We start from the raw sequence: 17,910 nt of genomic DNA on the forward strand, positions 1-17,910 counted from the left end.
TAGGGAATTGTTGTTCAATCACTCAGTCGTGTCCGACTCTTTTCAACCCCATGGACTGCAGCATGCCAAGCTTCCCTGTCCTTCACCATTTCCCGGGGTTTGCTCAAACTCATGTCCATTGTGTTGGTGATGCCATCCAACCATCTCGTCCTCTGTCTTCCCGTTCTCCTGCCTTCAGTCTTTCCCAGCATCAGGGTCTTTTCCAGTGAATTGGCTCTTCGAGTCAGGTGGCCAAAGCATTAGAGCCTCAGCATCAGTCCTTCCAATGAATATTCAGGTTGATTTCCTTTAGGATTGACTGGTTTGATCTCCTTGCTGTCCAAGGGAGTCTCAAGAGTCTTCTCCAACACCACAGTTTGAAAGCTCTTTTTTAGGGAATAAAATGGGATATTACTGCAGCCACTATAGACATCAAAAGGATAACAAGTGAATACTGCAAACAACTTTACACTTATAAGTTCGACAACTTAGATGAAACTGACCAATTTGCTGAAGTCACAAATTATTAGAACTCACCCAATATGAGATAGGTTATTTGACAGCTATTAAGGAAATAAGATTAATTTTAAAATCCCTGAAAAGAAATCTCCAATCCCCAGAGTTTCACTGAAGATTCTACTACAGAAGAATTAATACCAATTACACAGTCTTATCCAGAAAATAGAAGAGAACGCTTTCTAATTCATCTTATGAAGCAAGTATTACCCTGATACAAAACCAAAGACAATACCAAAAGAAAAAATAATAGACCAATAACCTTCATGAACAGATATACAATAATCCTTAACAAAATATTAGCAAATAGAATTCAGAAATATACAAAAAATTATACACAACCAAGGAGAGTTTTTTCTAGGAATTCCAGACTGGTTCAGTATTTGAAAGTCAATTAGTCCAACTGCCACATTATCAGACTAAAGGGAAAAAAGTCTCATTGTTCTAGCAATTGATGCAGACAAAGCATGTGACAAAATTCTACACCCATTCACAGTAAACTCAGAAAATAAGCATAGAGGGGAAATTCCTCAATGCAATAAAGCACATCTATAGAAAACCTACAACTAACAATATTTAATGGTGAAAAAATGAATGCTGTCCATCTTAGATCAGGAACAAGTCAAGGATGTCTACTCTCACTACTTATTCAATAGAGTGCTGAAAGTTTTTGCCAGTGTAATAAAGCAAGAAAAGGAAATAAAAGGCATACAGATTGGAAAAGTGAAAGTGAAAGTCATTCAGTCGTGTCCGACTCTTTGTGACCCCATGGACTATACATTCCGTGAAATGTGGAGTGGGTCGCCTTTCCCTTCTCCAGAGGATCTTCCCAACCCAGGGATTGAACCAGGTCTCCTGCATTGCAGGCAGTTTCTTTACCACCTGAGCCACAAGAGAAGCTCAAGTATACTGGAGTGGGTAGCCTATCCCTTTTCCCGCAGATCTTCCTGACCCAGAAACCGAACAGGGGTCTCCGGCATTGCAGGCGGATTCTGTACCAACTGAGCTATCAGGGAAGCCCTACAGACTGGAAAGGAGGGAGTAAAACAGTCCTTATATGTAAATGACATGATTGTCTATGTAGAGATTCCCAAGGGATGTATTTAAAAATTCTCACAACTAATAAGTGAGTCCAGTGAGGTCACTGAATATAAGACTTACATACAAAAGTCAACTGTAGTTTTATCATAAACAATGAACATGTTGACACTGAATTTAAAATACAATACTATTTACAATCACTTGAAAAAGAAACACAGATATAATCTAACAAAACATGTAAAGGACTTGTATGGTGAAAACTACAAATGCTGATGAAATAAATCGAAGAACATCTAAATATTAATAAATGGAAAAACATGCTGTGTGTTCATGGATTGGAACGCTGTACATAGTAAACATGTCAATTCTCCCTAGACTGGTAGAGATTTAATACACATCCTGTCAAAATCCAAGCAAGATTGTTTTTTGTATATATAGACAAGATTATTCTAAAATGTACATGGGAAGGCAAACAGAAGGTAAGACAGTTTTGACAAAGAAGTAGGAAGAGTTAGTTTACTCAAATCAAGATAATATAAACATAGCATATATATGTGTGTGTGTGTACTGAATGTGTGTGTGTGTATATATAGAGAGAGGGCTTCCCTGGTGTGTGTGTGTGTGTGTGTGTGTGTGTGTGTGTATAGAGAGAGACACAGAGAGAGAGGGCTTCCCTGCTGGCTCAGGTGGTAAAGAATCTACCTGCAATACAGGAGCCCTCGGTTCCATCTCTGGGCCGGGAAGATCCCCTGTAGAAGGAAATGGCCACCCACTCTAGTACTGTTGCCTGAAGAATTCCATGGACGGAGGAGCCTGACGGGCTACAGTCTATGGGGTCACAAAGAGTCGGACATGATTACTGTAATCGAGACTGTGGTATTGGAGGACAGACACACAAATCAATATGATGGATGGGGATTTCCAGGTAGCACTAGCGGTAAAGAACCTGCCTGTCAATGCAGGTAGATGTAAGAGACACGAGTTCGGTCCCTAGGTCGGAAAGATCCCTGGAGGCGGGCATGGCAACCCGCTGCAGGCAAGTGTTCTTGCCTGGAGAATCCCGTGGACGGAGGAGCCTGGTGGGCTGCAGTCCATAGGGTCGCACAGAGTTGGACATGACTGAAGTAACATAGTACACATGCAAAGAACCCCGAGATAGACCCACAGAAATATGCGCAACTGACTTTTGATGAAGGTGCAAAAGCCATTCAATGGAGAAATGATAGTTTTTTTTACCACGTGGTGATGGAGAAGTTTGATACACACAAAGAAAGAAACTTTGACCTAAGTTTTACCCTTTACACATAAATTAAGATGAATCATAGACTTAACATGTGGAACCTTAAGTTATAAAACTTTTAGGAAAGAAAATTTAGGATTTAAGATCAAGCAAGAAGTTCTTAAATCCTAAAGTTTTTTTTTCCCCTAAAAGAAGTTCTTAGACTTGGCACCAAAATCAAGATCCATAAGTGGAAAATTTGATACATTTGATTCTGTCAAAATTAAAAATATTTGCTCTTTGAAAGACCCTGTTAAGAGAATGAAATGACAATATCTAGAATAAAGAAGTCTCAAAAGAGTAAAAAAAAAAAAAAAAAACCACAAATAATCCCATTAGAAAATGGGCATAAGACATGAAGAGACATTTCACTAAAGAATGCCACTGAAGGTGGCATTTAAGTATTAATACATGAAAACATATTCAATATCACTAGATCTAAATTAAAACCACAATGAGATCTCATTATATACCTGTAATGGCAAAATAAAAACAGTGACATCATATGCTAAGGGAATGCAGAGAACGGCCACGCATACATTGCTGGTGGGGATGTAAAATGTTACGGCTGGCTCTGAAAAACACTTGGGCAGTTTCTTAAACAAACAAAAAATATGAACCGATCACAGCTCACCAACTGCACTCCTGGGCATTTATCTCAGAGAACTGAAAACTTATGTTCACACACAAAACCTGTCGTACCTGAACGTTTATAGCAGCTTTATTTGTAATAGATGAAAACTGGAAACAACCCAGATGTCCTTCAACAGACGAACAGGTTAAGCAAACTGGGATGTAGCTACATCATGGAATACTGTGCGTGCGTGCTAAGTCGCTTCAGTTGTGTCCAACTCTGTGTGACCCTGTGGACTGCAGCCTGCTAGGCTCCTCTGTCCATGGGATTTTCTAGGCGTGAATTCTGGAGTGTATTGCTGTGTCCTCCTCCAGGGGGTCTTTCTGCCCCAGGGATGGAACCCATATCTCTTATGTCTCCTGCAGTGGCAGGCGGGTTCTTTACCGCTAGCGCCACCTGGGAAGCCCCAACTCAGCCATAAAAGGGAGCAAACAGTTGATACATGCACGTCTGGGGGAAACTCCAGAGCATGCTGCTGAGTGAAAAAAGACAATTCCCCCAAATTACAAATTATTCCAATTGTAGAACATTCCTGAAATGACAAAATTACAGAAATGGAGAGCAGAGGAGTGGTTTCCAGAGGCCAAGGTGGGAGGTTAAGGAGTAGAAAGTCGAAGGTAACAGAGGGATCCTTGAAGTGATGGAAATGCGTACGCTGACTGTACAGTGGACCTTGAACAACCCGGGGGTGAGGGGTTACGACCCTTGAGCAGTGGAAGATTTGTGTATCACATTATTGTTCTCCTGGGTTCCATATCTGTGGTTTCAATCAACTGCATATAAGTGGACCAGCACAGGTCAACCTGTGTTGATCAACGGTCAGCTGTATTAATGTGGACAACTTGGTGTGGAGTTGCTGTATCATTTAGCAAGATGTTACTGTTGGGGAATCTCTCCAGGAGTCAAGAGCACACTGTCCAGTGCCTGCGACTCGTGTGTGTCCCAAGATACCTTAGAACTTTGCAGACATCCCATTTGCTCTAGTGCGTGTGTGCTAAGTTGCTTCAGTCATGTCCGACTCTTTGCAACCCGATGGACTGTCCCACGCTCCTCTGTCCATGGGACTTGGCAGGCAAGAATACTGGAGTGGGTTGCCACTTCCTTCTCCCAGGGATTGAAGCCACATCTCCTGCATTAGCAGGTGGATCCTTTACCACCAGGGCTGCGTGGGAAGCTCTATTTGCTATAGTGTTTGCCTGTAAAACTTTTAACCAAATTAAACCCAATGAAAATGAATGACCATAATACACAGGATGTATGGATTATAATGAGAAAATGAACACCCACAAACTCACTCCCCCCCTTCAGAACCAGCATACTTGTGGCAGGAACAACCTTTTACACGTCTCACGTGGGTTTGAACGCCCAGAGCTGCTGGGACCTTGGGGGAAACCTTTCTTCATTGAGACAACCCCGCAGAACGGCTGTGGCACACAGCTGCCACCCTAGACAGCGTGGGTCACAGAAACGCAGGGTGAGGGGGGCCAGGACACCTGTGAGCACCGCTGTCCCCTCTGGGGTTCCTGTAGGATACAGCTCAGGGGAGCCCACGTAGGCTGGGAGGGGCCCTTCAGCCCTCCCGTCTGCTAGAGGAGACTGTTGTCCTGCGAGCCGGCAGTCTTTCCAGGTCCTCACAGCTTATGCTGGGTTCTGCACACGAAATCTCTTGTTTTAGATGCTCAATCCGATGTGCCGATGGGAGGACTGGAAACCAGCCACGTCCCCGTCTGCTCTGTGCCGCTTACAGTGGAGGCTGATCTCTAGGAGCTAGGACTTGCTCCCATTGGGCTGTTCTCCCCAGATGATGTCGTCAGCAGGTTCTCCAGGACACCCTAGGACTACTCGGGAGTGAGCCCAGAGAAACGCTCTTGAAGTCAACCCCAGCTCATCACTGTGCTGCCCAGGGGTCTGGCTCTAAGAGAAAGGGGTGCTCTGATCCATCCCTCCAGGCTGGAAACAATCCTGGGGAACAGAGCATTCCGGAACCCGCAGGTCTCACAGCCCTGAGGCCCTGGGGCAGGGCACCCCTCACTTCCCACATTATGGTGGCTCTTCTATGCCGTCATCCATGCCCTTCCCAATCCCTGAGCAATCGCCCTGGCTCTGAGCTTCTAGCTTATTCTACTCAGTTTAACACTTGTGTAATACTGTCTTTGTTTCACTGTCTTTGTTCCCTCTTGTTTCAGGAAGACTGTGTAAATGTCTTGTCTAGAGCGTGAAATTCTTAAGGACCTGGTTTATCTAGCAAGCAAATAAACCAACTCTGGCTGAGTAGAAAATGAATGTATTAAAAAGATGTGGCTTAGTAAGTAGAATCCTAGCTAGAGAAGGCTTCCCTGGTGGCTCAGATCCATAAAGAATCTGCCTGCAATGCGGGAGACCTGGATGCCTGGGTTGGGAAGATCCCCTGGAGCAGGGAATGGCAACCCTCTTTAGTATTATTGCCAGGGAAGTCCCATGGGCAGAGGAACCTGGTGGGCTACAGTCCATGGGGTCGCAAGGAGTCGGACACGACAGAAATGACTTAGCACTAGAGCAGGAGATGCGAGCTTGGAGCCCACGGAGCCAGGCACTGCCCGTGTCACATGGCAGATCTGGTCGCTGGGTCCTGAAAGGGCAGCAAGCTTTGCCTGTACTGCACACGCTGGCCTCTAATGTCGCTGGCCCTGGATCCTGGAGCAATCTGCCCCTGCCACAGCCCCCCTCGCCGGCATGGATCCTGCACCTTTTCCACATCTACTGTGGGTGGCCCACCAAGTTTGCATCGAGATCACATAGTTGGAGAGCCTAGATCACTGTGTCCATGTCTTGGCTGCAGGAGAAGCTGGGAGAGCAAGTATTTGTCAGGTTCTGACTCGATAGTGGGAGGTGGGCTCTGCCTGGCAGGTGGGAGTTCCCCAAGACTAGATAGAGCGTTTAGAGGCTAAGACAGGGACCCTACCTCGCATTGCTTTGTGCCTAGAATGGTACCTGTCATATGTAGTCAGTAGGTTGTTCCCAACTTGTGATCAGGGCAGGACTCAACTAAACCCTTGCCCAGGAATGAGTCCTAAAGTAATAGAGGGAGCAGGGCATTTGTCACTATTCGTGGTTTTTGACTTAATTGAACCAGCCCACCGGGAGGTATTTAAGAATGTTAGAAGCCTAATATTTTGGCATAGTATCAAGATTGTCTTAGTTTTTCACTATTACGCATCAGCTGCTACGACCACTGATGTACAAGTTTTTGAATGGATATCTGCTTTTATTTCTCTCAAGTGAACACCTCAGAGTGAAATTGATTGCTTGTATATACATAATTTTTTTGTTGCCTTTTTGTACTATAAAAAGAAAAACAAACAAACCAAAAAAAACACCAGAAAACCCTGATGGGAATAGCCAACTCATTGGAAAAAACACTGATGCTGGGAAAGATCGAAGGCAAAAGGAGGAGAGGGCAGCAGAGGATGAGATGGTTGCATGGTATCACCGACTCAGTGGAAATGAATCTGAGCAAACTCCGGGAGATGGTGGAGAACAGGGAAGCCTGGCGTGCTGCAGTCCATGGAGATGCAAAGAGTTGGACACGACTTAGCAACTGAACCACCACAACAACCATATACATAGTTTTAGAAAGTACCAAACTCTTTTTCAAAGTGATTGCATCATTTTACTTTCCTACCAGAAAAGTATGAAAATTCCAGTTGCTTCACATCCTCATCAACATTTGGTATTGTGAGTCTTTTTCATTTTACCCATGCTAGTGAGTATGGGGTGGTATCTCATTGTGGTTTTAGTTTGCATATGCTTGATGACTAATGATGTTGAACATCTTTTCATGCGCTTATTGGCCATTTATATATATATATTTTTTTTCTTTTTTTGATGAGTCTGTTTAAATCTTCAGATTGTTTGCCTTCAGACTGAACTATAATATTTTAAAATACATTCTATAGAAAGATCTAGATCAGATATACATATGGTGACGATTTTCTCTCAACCTGTGACTTGCCTTTTCGTGTTCTTTTTTCCCAAAGGGAATGAATTTTTTAAAATGATTTGATCTATTTATTTATTTTTGGCTGTTTGTCTTTGTTGCTGTATCGGGCTTACTCTCTAGTTGCGGCAAGCAGAGCTTACTCTCTAGTTGCCATGTTCGGGCTTCTCGTGATGGCTTTCTTGTTGCAGAGCATGGGTTCTAGGGCACATGGGCTTCAGTAGTTTTGGCTCAGGATCTAGAGCACAGGCTCAACAGTTGTGGCACACGGGGTTTGTTGATCCATGGCATGTGGGATCTTCTGGGATCAGGGTCTGAGCTGGTGTCTCCTGCATTGGCACGTGGATCCTTTACCACTGAGTCACCAGGGAAGCCCACCATGTCCTTACTAGTATCTTTCAAAGAGCATTTTAAAATTCTGATTAAGTCAAATGTATCAAGTTTTTCATTTATTATTTATGCTCTTTGTGTCCTAAGAATTCTTTGCCTACCTTGTCATGAAGATTTTCTCCTGTGTTTTCTTACAGAAGTGTCATAGTTGCAGTTTTTACATTAAGGTGTAGGATCCATTTCAAGTTGATTTTTATGTGTGCTGTGAGGTAAGGGTCAAAGTTTTTTCTTATAAGAATATCCACTTGTCCAAGCACCATTTATTGAAAAGTCTTTCTGTTTCACCCATTAAATTATTTTGACATCTTTGTAAAAAATTAATTGACTTTTACAATAGAGAAACTCAACAAAATTTACCTCAGCCATATGATCAAAGTTCACATAAATATTGATAAAATCATGTGCCCTTGATGTAACCTGATGAAAATGGGACTTTACACCTTTGATCTTCCTAGTCTTGTTAAGAGAAAAACATCAAAAATCTCAGTTGAGGGACATTCTACAAAATACCAGTACTCTGCAAAACTGCGAAGGTCACCAAAACCAAGAAAAGTCTGTAAAAAGTCACAGCCAAGAGGAGCCTAAGGATACATCACAAGTAAATAGAATGTGGGATCCTGGGTGGGAGCCTGGGTGTGCTCCTGGGACAGAAAAGGGACATTGGATAAAAACCAAGGAGATTTGAATAGGACTTCCCTGATGGCTCAGCTGGTGAAGAATCCGCCTGCAATGCGGGAGACCTGGGTTTGATCCCTGGGTTGGGAAGATCCCCTGGAGAAGGGAAGGGCTACCCACTCCAGTATTCTGGTCTGGAGGATTCCAGGGACTGTATAGTCCATGGGGTCACAAAGAGTTGGACACGACTGAGCAATTTCACTTTCCCTGGTAGCCCAGTGGTTGGCAGTCTGCCTTGCGATGCAGGGGACTCTGGTTCAATCCCTGGTCCCGGAAGATCCCACATGCCTTGGAGCAGCTGAGCCCGTGGGCCACAACTACTGAAGCCAGCGTGCCCTGGAGTCCATGCCCCGCAACAAGAAAAGCCACTGCAGCAAGAAGCCTGTGCACGGCAACCACAGAGCAGCCCCTGCTTAGCAAGCCCACGTGAGCAGCGAAGACCCAGCACAGCCGAAATAAATACCTTTAAAAGAGGAAATCTGAATCAAGTATGGGCTTTAGTTAATAATAACACATCAGTATCATTAATTGCAACAAATGTACCATTCTAATATAAGATGCTAATAATAAAGGAGAGGGGGACGACGGAGGGTGGGATGGTTGGATGGCATCACCGACGCGACGGACGTGAATTTGAGCAAGCTCCGGGAGTTGGTGATGGACAGGGAGCCCTGGTGTGCTGCAGTCCATGGGGTTGCAAAGAGTCAGACACGACTGAGTGACTGAATAATAAAGCAAACTGGGGTGGAGTACATGGGAGCTCTTTGAACTAACTTCACAAACCTTTTGTAAGTCTAAACAAAAATTTTACCACATGCTTTCTTTTCATTTTATAATTTTTCTTTTACATTTATTGGAAGAATCTTAGACTTATTTACACAAAGGTTTTTTTTTTTTTTGGTATTGTATTTCATGTTAATACCTGAAATACATATTTTACCTGAAATACATATTTTAAATATAAATAAGTCGGTTCAGGTGTCTGCTAAAATTTCTGAATGTTCAGAATCTGACTCTTTGGAATCTCTTCTGACCTGAATGGCCCATGACTATCAATACATATACTGTGTCCTCTTCACACCATCAAGAGTCTTCTTGATTTCTTTAAGAAATGCAGCATTTCTTAAAAGACCACCTCACTACTGTCTCAGGGAGTTTCTTCTAAGTTGTTGACACCCATTCTGCAGTTTTTGAAGCTGTCATTCTCTTAATCTTATGAGATGTTTAACAAAGTTTTCAGACAACAGACACGATTTTTGTTTCTTCCCCCAACGGCCCTTTAATGATGTGACTGAAACTCTGAGAGCTCACGTGTACTCAGGCGAATAGGCGCTGGGTCAGTAACACTGCACATGCCGTGGATCGTGAGGCGACTTCTCATTTTCAGAGATGTTGAAACGTGATAAAATGTGGGCCTCAGAAACAATAGAAAATATATGTCAGTATTCTGAAAGTCCCTGTTTTCATCTACTGATATATACACATCTTTTTATGTTAGTCTGCATAGACCTGCCTTATTTTAACATAATAACTGCAGGATTCCACCATGTGGATGTCCCACAATTTATCCAACCACTGTTCTATTATTGGATATTTGACTTTTCTGGATATTATGAAAATACTACAATAAATAAAAATGCCTTTTAAAATATTTCTCTAGGATAGACATTTGGAGTAGAATTGTTGGATTAAAGAATTTGCCCATTTAAATTTGTAAATTGTCCCCTAGACGGCCTTATCATTTTGTAGTCCCAACAAATGAGCATTAGCGTATCTGTATTCCCTCACCCTTTGCCCACTTTGGATATTATCAACTTAGAAATCGTGCCAGTCTCACTGAGTCAAGAGTGATGTCTCACTGTTATTTAAGTTTGGCTTTTCCCGATAACTAGTAAGTTTAGAAGCTTTTCATATGTTTATGACTTATTTACTTCCTTGGTGAATTGCAATTTTTTAAATTTATCAGTGTAAGCTTTTATATATTCTGGACCTAGATATTTATCCTTTGTTGCATGCGTGGTCAGTCACTCAGTTGTGTCCAATTCTTTGCGACCTCATGGACAGTAGCCCACCAAGCTCCTCTGTCCGTGTGACTGTCCAGGCAAGAGTACTGCAGTGGGTCGCCATTTCCTCTTCCAAGAAATCTTCCCAACGCAGGGATCAAACCTCTGTCTCCTGCATCTCCTGCATTGGCAGGCAGATTCTTTACCACAGAGCCAGCTGGGAAGCCCTACTTTGTTATGTATGTAGAAACAATTTCTTTCAGCCTGATTCTTGCTTTTAGTTGCATTATTGGTCCCAGAGTCTACATGAGGGTTTGAATTGATGTAGTTAAATTTTTCAGATATTTCCTTTACAGCTTCTGTGTTTTATGTTTTGCATAGGAAAGCCTTCCTTACTCAAAGATTATAAAAATATTCTTCTACAGTTTTGTAACACTGTAGTATTTTACAGGTTGTATGGTTGTTAAATTCTTTATTTTAGTCATTTAATCCAGTTTTAAATTATGTCATCTGTGGTTGAAGGATCTAACTTAATTTTTCCAAATGGATAACTTAGTGGTCCAACACCATTAATTAAACATTATTTATTCACTAACTTGGTTCAGTGGATACATCAGTGATCCAACACCATTAATTAAATATTATTTATTCGCTAATTTAGTTCAGTGGATACATCAGTGGTCCAACAGCATTAATTAAACATTATTTATCCACTAATTTAGTTCTTGATATGCCTCTTTTATCAAGAACAAAAGATTTCATATTTAGTTCTGGGTCCATTGTATTGCATGATTGGATTAATCTACCCCTATCCCCGAGCCCAGCGCCAGGCAATTTTGATTCTTCTGGCTTTAAAATATACTTTAAATACCTCATAGGGCAAAATTTCTCCTGATTGCTTTTCTTTTTTTAGGTTGTGAGGAGAAAGTGCCTCCAGCCACTAGCGCTCCCTACCTGCAGCGGAGTCGAGAAGCTCTGCCCTGGGAGGGGCCCAGGGGTCGGATCAGTTTTCCACTGCCGTGTGACAGATGACCTCACCAGAACAGAGGACACTTTCATTGGCTCACAGTTCCCACGGGTCCAGCACATTTTAGCTGGCCCTCTGCTTGGGGTCTCTGAGGCTGAGACCAGGGCCTCACCAGCTGCATCCACATCTGCAGGCTCCACGCGGGAACGAGCGGCTTCCCAGCTTCCAAAGAACTAACTCCCTCGTGGCTGTAGGACTGAGGCTCCCCCCGTCTTGCTAGTGGTTGGTGTGGACGGCTCTCGGCCCCCAGAGGCTGCTCTCAGCTCCCTGCCACGGGGCCCCTCTGGTCTCAAGTCAAATCACTCTCACACTTTGAGAGCTCTCGGACTTCTTGTTGTGTGACCAGCTGAGGAAGACTCTGTGTTTAAAGGACTCATGTGATGAGGGCTGCCTCCACCCAGATAACTTCCCTATTTTAAGGTCAACTGTGCCATAGAACACAGCCTCATCACAGGAGTGGAAGCGGCATGTCACAGCCCTGTGGATATTCAGTGCAGGCATTTCCTGGGGTGCAGGAAATCTTGGGGGCCATCTTAGAACTCTGCTTACCACACCACCTAAAGTGAAAGTCGCTCAATCACGTCCAGCTCTTTGCAACCCCATGGACTATACAGTCCATGGAATTCTCCAGACCGGAATACTGGAGTGGGTAGCCTTTCCCCCCTCCAGGGGGTCTTCCCAACCCAGGGATCAAACCCATGTCTCCCACATTGCAGGCAGGTTCTTTACCAGCTGAGCCACAAGGGAAGCCCAAAAAAGGGGGACACAAAAGAGAGACCTTTTACATTGGGTAGGAGGTTATATTTGAGCACTGGTCTGTGCTGGACACAGGTGTGTGTGTGTGTGTGTTTGCGTGTGTGTGTGTGTGTGTGTAAAGGACCTCTGAAGAAGTCCAGGTATAGGTTCTACAAGGATCTCATGGTCTGATAGGATCTTAGCAGCTGAAAGAAACTTGGGGCACATGATCCAGGGAAGTCTACTCTTTCCCAAGGAAAACAACAACTGCAGTTTACTCCTTGTATGAAATGGTCTCTAGGCGCCTCTCCATGACTGCTTAGTAGAAGTAGGGGGAGTGAAGGAAAGACGTAAATTTGCTTCAAAGCAGTGCCTTAACTGAAGGCCAACTGAGGAGGAGCTGGAAGGTCAAGAAAGCTTCCTGGAGGAGGTCGCCTTTGAACTTGGCCTTTAAGGCCAGGGGGAAGGGGACTTCCCTGATGGTCCACTGGCTAAGACTTTGTTTTCCAATGCAGGGTGCCCTGGTTCAATCCCTGGTCAGGGAACTAGCTCCCACCTGCCACAACTGAAAAAAGATTCTGCATGCTGCAATTAAGACCTGGTGCAGCCAAATAAATAAATAAGAATAAATATTAAATAAAAGAGAGACCGGGGGAATGTCAACATAAAAGCTGGATATGGGAAGGGGATTCTGGGAAGGACAGCAAAGCCATGGATGTGGAGGCCCGAGAGGCATTTCTGGGAAGGGCGAGCAGCCATGTGCAGGGAGCTCCATCAAAGGGGAGCTGGGGCTGGACTGCACAGAGCCTTAAGGACCAGCAGAGGCCTCTGGACTTCAGTGAGTGCCTGAGGTCAGCCTGACCTATTTGGACATCAGAATGCTTCTTGCCATGGCTGGGGAGGGAGAGGCTATATTCTAAATTAGTATTCCATTGTAACACCTAACGTGAAGGTGAAACAGGCATTTAAGCCTGGAGTAAACACAGTCACTGTGCCGTGTGTTTAGTCGCTCAGTCTGGAGTAAACACAGTCACTGTGCCGTGTGTTTAGTCGCTCAGTCGTGTCTGACTCTTTTGTGACCCCATGGACTGTGGCCCGCCAGGCTCCTCTGTCCATGGGATTCTCCAGGCAAGAATACTGGAGTGGGTTGCCATGCCCTCCTGCAGGGGATCTTCCCAACCCAGGGATCAAACCGAGGTCTCCCACATTGCAGGCGGGTTCTTTACCGTCTGAGCCACCAGGGAAGCCCCACCAGTCACACTTGACCACAAAAGCATCGCAGACGGACTAATACAAAACGGAAAGGAATCACGCGTGAAACAAGTGCCTCTCGGCAGTGTGCAAGGCAGCACCCGCTCACGGACACTGGTGGCCTCTTACTGGCTGTGGCAAGCCAAACCCCAAGAGCTCTAGTTTTCATGGAAAATCAGACCACAAGAAAATTGCCCTTCACAGTTGTTTGGGGTTGCAGCATATTCAAAACCAGAGACATTACTTTGCCAACAAAGGTTCGTCTAGTCAAGGCTATGGTTTTTCCAGTGGTCATGTATGGATGTGAGAGTTGGACTGTGAAGAAAGCTGAGCACCGAAGAATTGATGCTTTTGAACTGTGGTGTTGGAGAAGACTCTTGAGAGTCCCTTGGACTGCAAGGAGATCCAACCAGTCCATTCTGAAGGAGATCAGCCCTGGCATTTCTTTGGAAGGAATGATGCTAAAGCTGAAACTCCAGTACTTTGGCCACCTCACGCAAAGAGTTGACTCATTGGAAAAGACTCTGATGCTGGGAGGGATTGGGGGCAGGAGGAGAAGGGGCCGACAGAGGATGAGATGGCTGGATGGCATCACTGACTCGATGGACGTGAGTCTGGGTGAACTCCGGGAGTTGGTGATGGACAGGGAGGCCTGGCGTGCTGTGATTCATGGGGTCGCAAAGAGTCGGACACGACTGAGTAACTGAACGGAACTGAACTGAACTGTGTCTTCCATAAAGATATGCTGAAGTTCTAATCCCCTTACCTGTAGACGTGACCTAATTTGGAAATAGGGCATTTAAGGTGAGGTAGGGGGTGGTGATCTGCAGAGACCAGCCAAGGGTCACCCTGACTGCCCCTCCACCACCAGAAGCTGGAAGAGGTGGGGAAGGACCCTCTTCCTTGGGAGGTGGGAGCATGGCTGTGCCCACACCTGGATTTTAAACTTCCAGCCCCCAGAGCCGCGAGAGAAGTTTCTGCTGTTTTAAGCCACTTGGTTTGTGGCACTTCATTAGAGCAGGTCCAGGAAATCAAGGCAACATTCATTTCTAGGTTCTTGAAACAGGTAACAAGAATCCACTCACGGACCCGTGCTGGGGGGCCTCAGGGCTCTCGGATGGGTGAGATGGGGCAGCGCAGGACGAGTGGATTCTCCAGGGAGGAGTCACCTGAGGCCAGTCCAGGACAGGTAGCGGTGTCCCTAGGGGGGCCCTCTGAGAACCGGAGACTCAGTCTGGAGGACAAAGGCTGAGAGGCAAACTCTGAACGAGAGCACATCTGCGCATCTCCCAGTTCAGGGTTAGGGCTGGGGGCGGGCGGGCTGCTGATCGCCGCCTGGGGTCCTGGAGGCGCCTTTCCTTGGTACGAGGAGGACCCTCAAAGAGGAGCACTCAGACAGGAGTGGAGGACGTGCCAATCTCCCGCCGAGGGTGAGAACACTCCGGCAGCGGTACCCGGTACTCGGTGCACTCGTGGCTGGCGGACACCCGCAGGCCGGGAGGTGGTGCTTCGAGGGTCTTTGGCGTCATCAGGCCCGCGGTTACTCACCATCGCACCTTTGGCAACTTCTCTAACTTAAGCGTCAGTCTCTTTATCGGTAAAACACTGACAAGCATAGTGAGGGTCTTAGGTTTGATGTGAGGATACATTGAGAAAACTCATGTGAAGTACTTAACAGAGCGCCCGCTGCCAGGAAGGGGTTGCTGGAGCTTAGCCATGACCATCACCATCATCAGAGCCTTGACGCAAAACCTGTGTCTGGGGGCTGCCCCTCACCATTGAAATGCGCGGCTCTATCAACGTGCCGCGGGAGGTGGGCTGTTGGGGGTCGTCATTCGGCCCTGGGGGGCTCCCGTCCTCCCCCGCGCATGCCCTGCCATTTCGAGGGGTGTCCCGGGAGTGACCCTGCTCCGGCCTCAGCGGGGTTCACAGTCTGGGGAGGCAGAATTTCGGGTCCGCAGAAGCCAGGCGACGACGTGGGGCCGAGGACACTTTGGTCCCCCTGGGAGGCTCTCCATCAGTCCCGCGCCGCGTGCCCAGAACGGCCACCAGAAGCCGCGCGCACCAGGAGGCCGGCAGGTGGCCGGGGACAGGCGTCCCGGGGGAGGACTGGCGTCCCGGTGCGGTGAGTCCTGGCCCGCGGGCCGTCCGGACCGGGCCCGGGAGGGGCGCGCATTCTCGGGGAAGGCGGGGCCGAGGCGGGCCGGAGCCGCGGGGACCCGGGGACCGGGGCCCGGGGCCGGGAGGCCGCCTCCCTCGGACACCGCCAGGGGCCGCCATCGCCCCGCGCAGCGCCCCGGCTCCTCGCGGCTCCTCCCGGGCGGAACGCGGGGAGGACGCGCCCGTCCCAGTCCCGAGCCGCTCGCCCGATACCCGAGCCCGACGACGGAGCCGGGAACCGGACGAACCCCGGCGCGCCCGCCCCTAGGTTTCGGGTATTAGGAATTTTAATTCGATGGCGCAGGGACTCCGGGAGCCAGCGTGGGAGCCAGCGTGGGATGGCTCTCGTTTTCCTCCGCCAGAGCCTTGGTCTTGCTGGGCTTGCTTGGACCAGGCCCTGGTTCGCTGGGAAGCTGCGGTCTGAGCGCGCAGGGCACGGGCCATCTTGGAGGGCTGAGCCCCTTCCCTTCCCCGGTCCCTTCCCGAATGGAGCCCACCCCCCACCATCCCCCATGCTGATGGCTTGCTGGACTCTTGGACATCGGAAGGAAAGTTGGTACTCGCCACCCCCCAAAACGTTCCCGTTACTGAAAGGTTAGGGACCGCCACAACCACCACCCCCTCCCCCCACCTCCGCCACCCTGCCCCCAGCCCAGGGAGCCAAAGAGGAAATTCTAGGGCCAGGCCCCAGAGGCATGAACATAACAGCAACAGTAATAATAGTAATAGCTAATGACACTGAGTCAGCACTTACTACATGCCAGGCAAAGTTCTGAGCTCCTTACCTGCAGTTACTCATTTCATCCTGACAAGCATTTTCCAAGGGAGTATCATCACTGGTTTACAGATGGGGAAAGTGAGGCCCTGAATCTTCAATCTCTCTGGGTCTCAGTTTCCTGAAACTTCAACACTTACGAAACAAAGTGGCCCACCAGGTTAGTCATCAATTATTTTTACTGAAATAGCAGCCAATCCATGGTAAGTGGCAAAGTGTAGGGGTGAGACCAGGAGAATGTGTTTTCTGAATGCGCTGCTGGGGGACAACGGGGCTAGAAAAATTGCTGAAGGACCCAGAGGAGAAACGGCTTGGAAATGAGCCGCCCCTGAATTTTTCTCTTAAGGCAACCACCTGGTGAAAAAGGCGGGCAAGGCCACCACCTTGACAAGGTTCCTTGGAGGTCGGCCCTTGAGGGGATGTTGATGGAAGTAACCAGTTTTGCCCCGAGTGTGAGAGCCTCCCGGTGTGGACAAAGGGCAGGCTGACGTGAAGCTGGAGGGGACGGTCACTGAGTCACCGTGCTGACTGATGGCCCATTGAGAGGGAGCAGCTACAGACAACCAGCTCGGGGCTGAACGGAGGACTGGGCCCCTTATTTGTGGCGTGTGAACCATGTGGCAGAGGCCACGTCCCTGCAGAGGTGGACCTGGAAGGGGTGGTGAGCAGCGGCTTGGAGCTCCACAGCCGTCCCAGAGCTGCTAATGCTGTCAGAAGCTCCAGCCCTGGAGGTGGCACAAGGCTGGGTCCCAATTTTGCCCCCCTTTGAACCTAGAAAATTCTTCCCGGTGCTAAGACAAGGCTTGCCTCCCAGAAACTGCCTCGCAGGCCCAGAGCCCTGCTTCCCCAGAGAGGGCATCTAATGCCCCAGGAGGGATGAGCTCATTGGATACCTTCTAGGGTGCGGCTGGGGGGACCCCTGGGACAGCCAGAGAGGGGTGCTGACCGGTTTCAGAGCTGCCTCTGTAGTGAGAGCTCAAACCCTCCCCAGCTCCTGCCTTGGGTGTGGCCGTGGGAGCATTGTTTCAGGAGTCCTCACACCCCTGTCAAAGAGCTGTTGGGTCCACTTACCGGGAAAGATTGAGGGCAGAAGGAGAAGAGGGCATCAGAGGGTGAGATGACCGGACGGCATCACAAATGCAATGGACATGAACTTGGGCAAACTTCGGGAGATGGTGAGGGACAGGGAGGGCTGGCATGCTGCAGTCCATGGGGTCACAAAGAGTTGGACACAGCTGGAAGACTAAACAACAAGCACTTGCCCTCGAGACTGACGTATCCCCGTGGTAGGATGAAGGGACATTCAAGGCTGTTGTTACAGAAGAGCAGGCCCCCTAGTATGATTGCCAGCTCCGGGGCACAGGGGTCCCGTCTCATGCTGCTGCCCTAATGGTTGGGGAATCTCTATTCAGACCACCTGGTATGGTTCTCACCCACCACATGTTGACTTCAGCTTGTGCCCAAAGAAG

The sequence above is a fragment of the Bos javanicus genome, chromosome 24, assembly GCF_032452875.1.
Source record: "Bos javanicus breed banteng chromosome 24, ARS-OSU_banteng_1.0, whole genome shotgun sequence".
Classification (NCBI taxonomy): domain Eukaryota; kingdom Metazoa; phylum Chordata; class Mammalia; order Artiodactyla; family Bovidae; genus Bos; species Bos javanicus.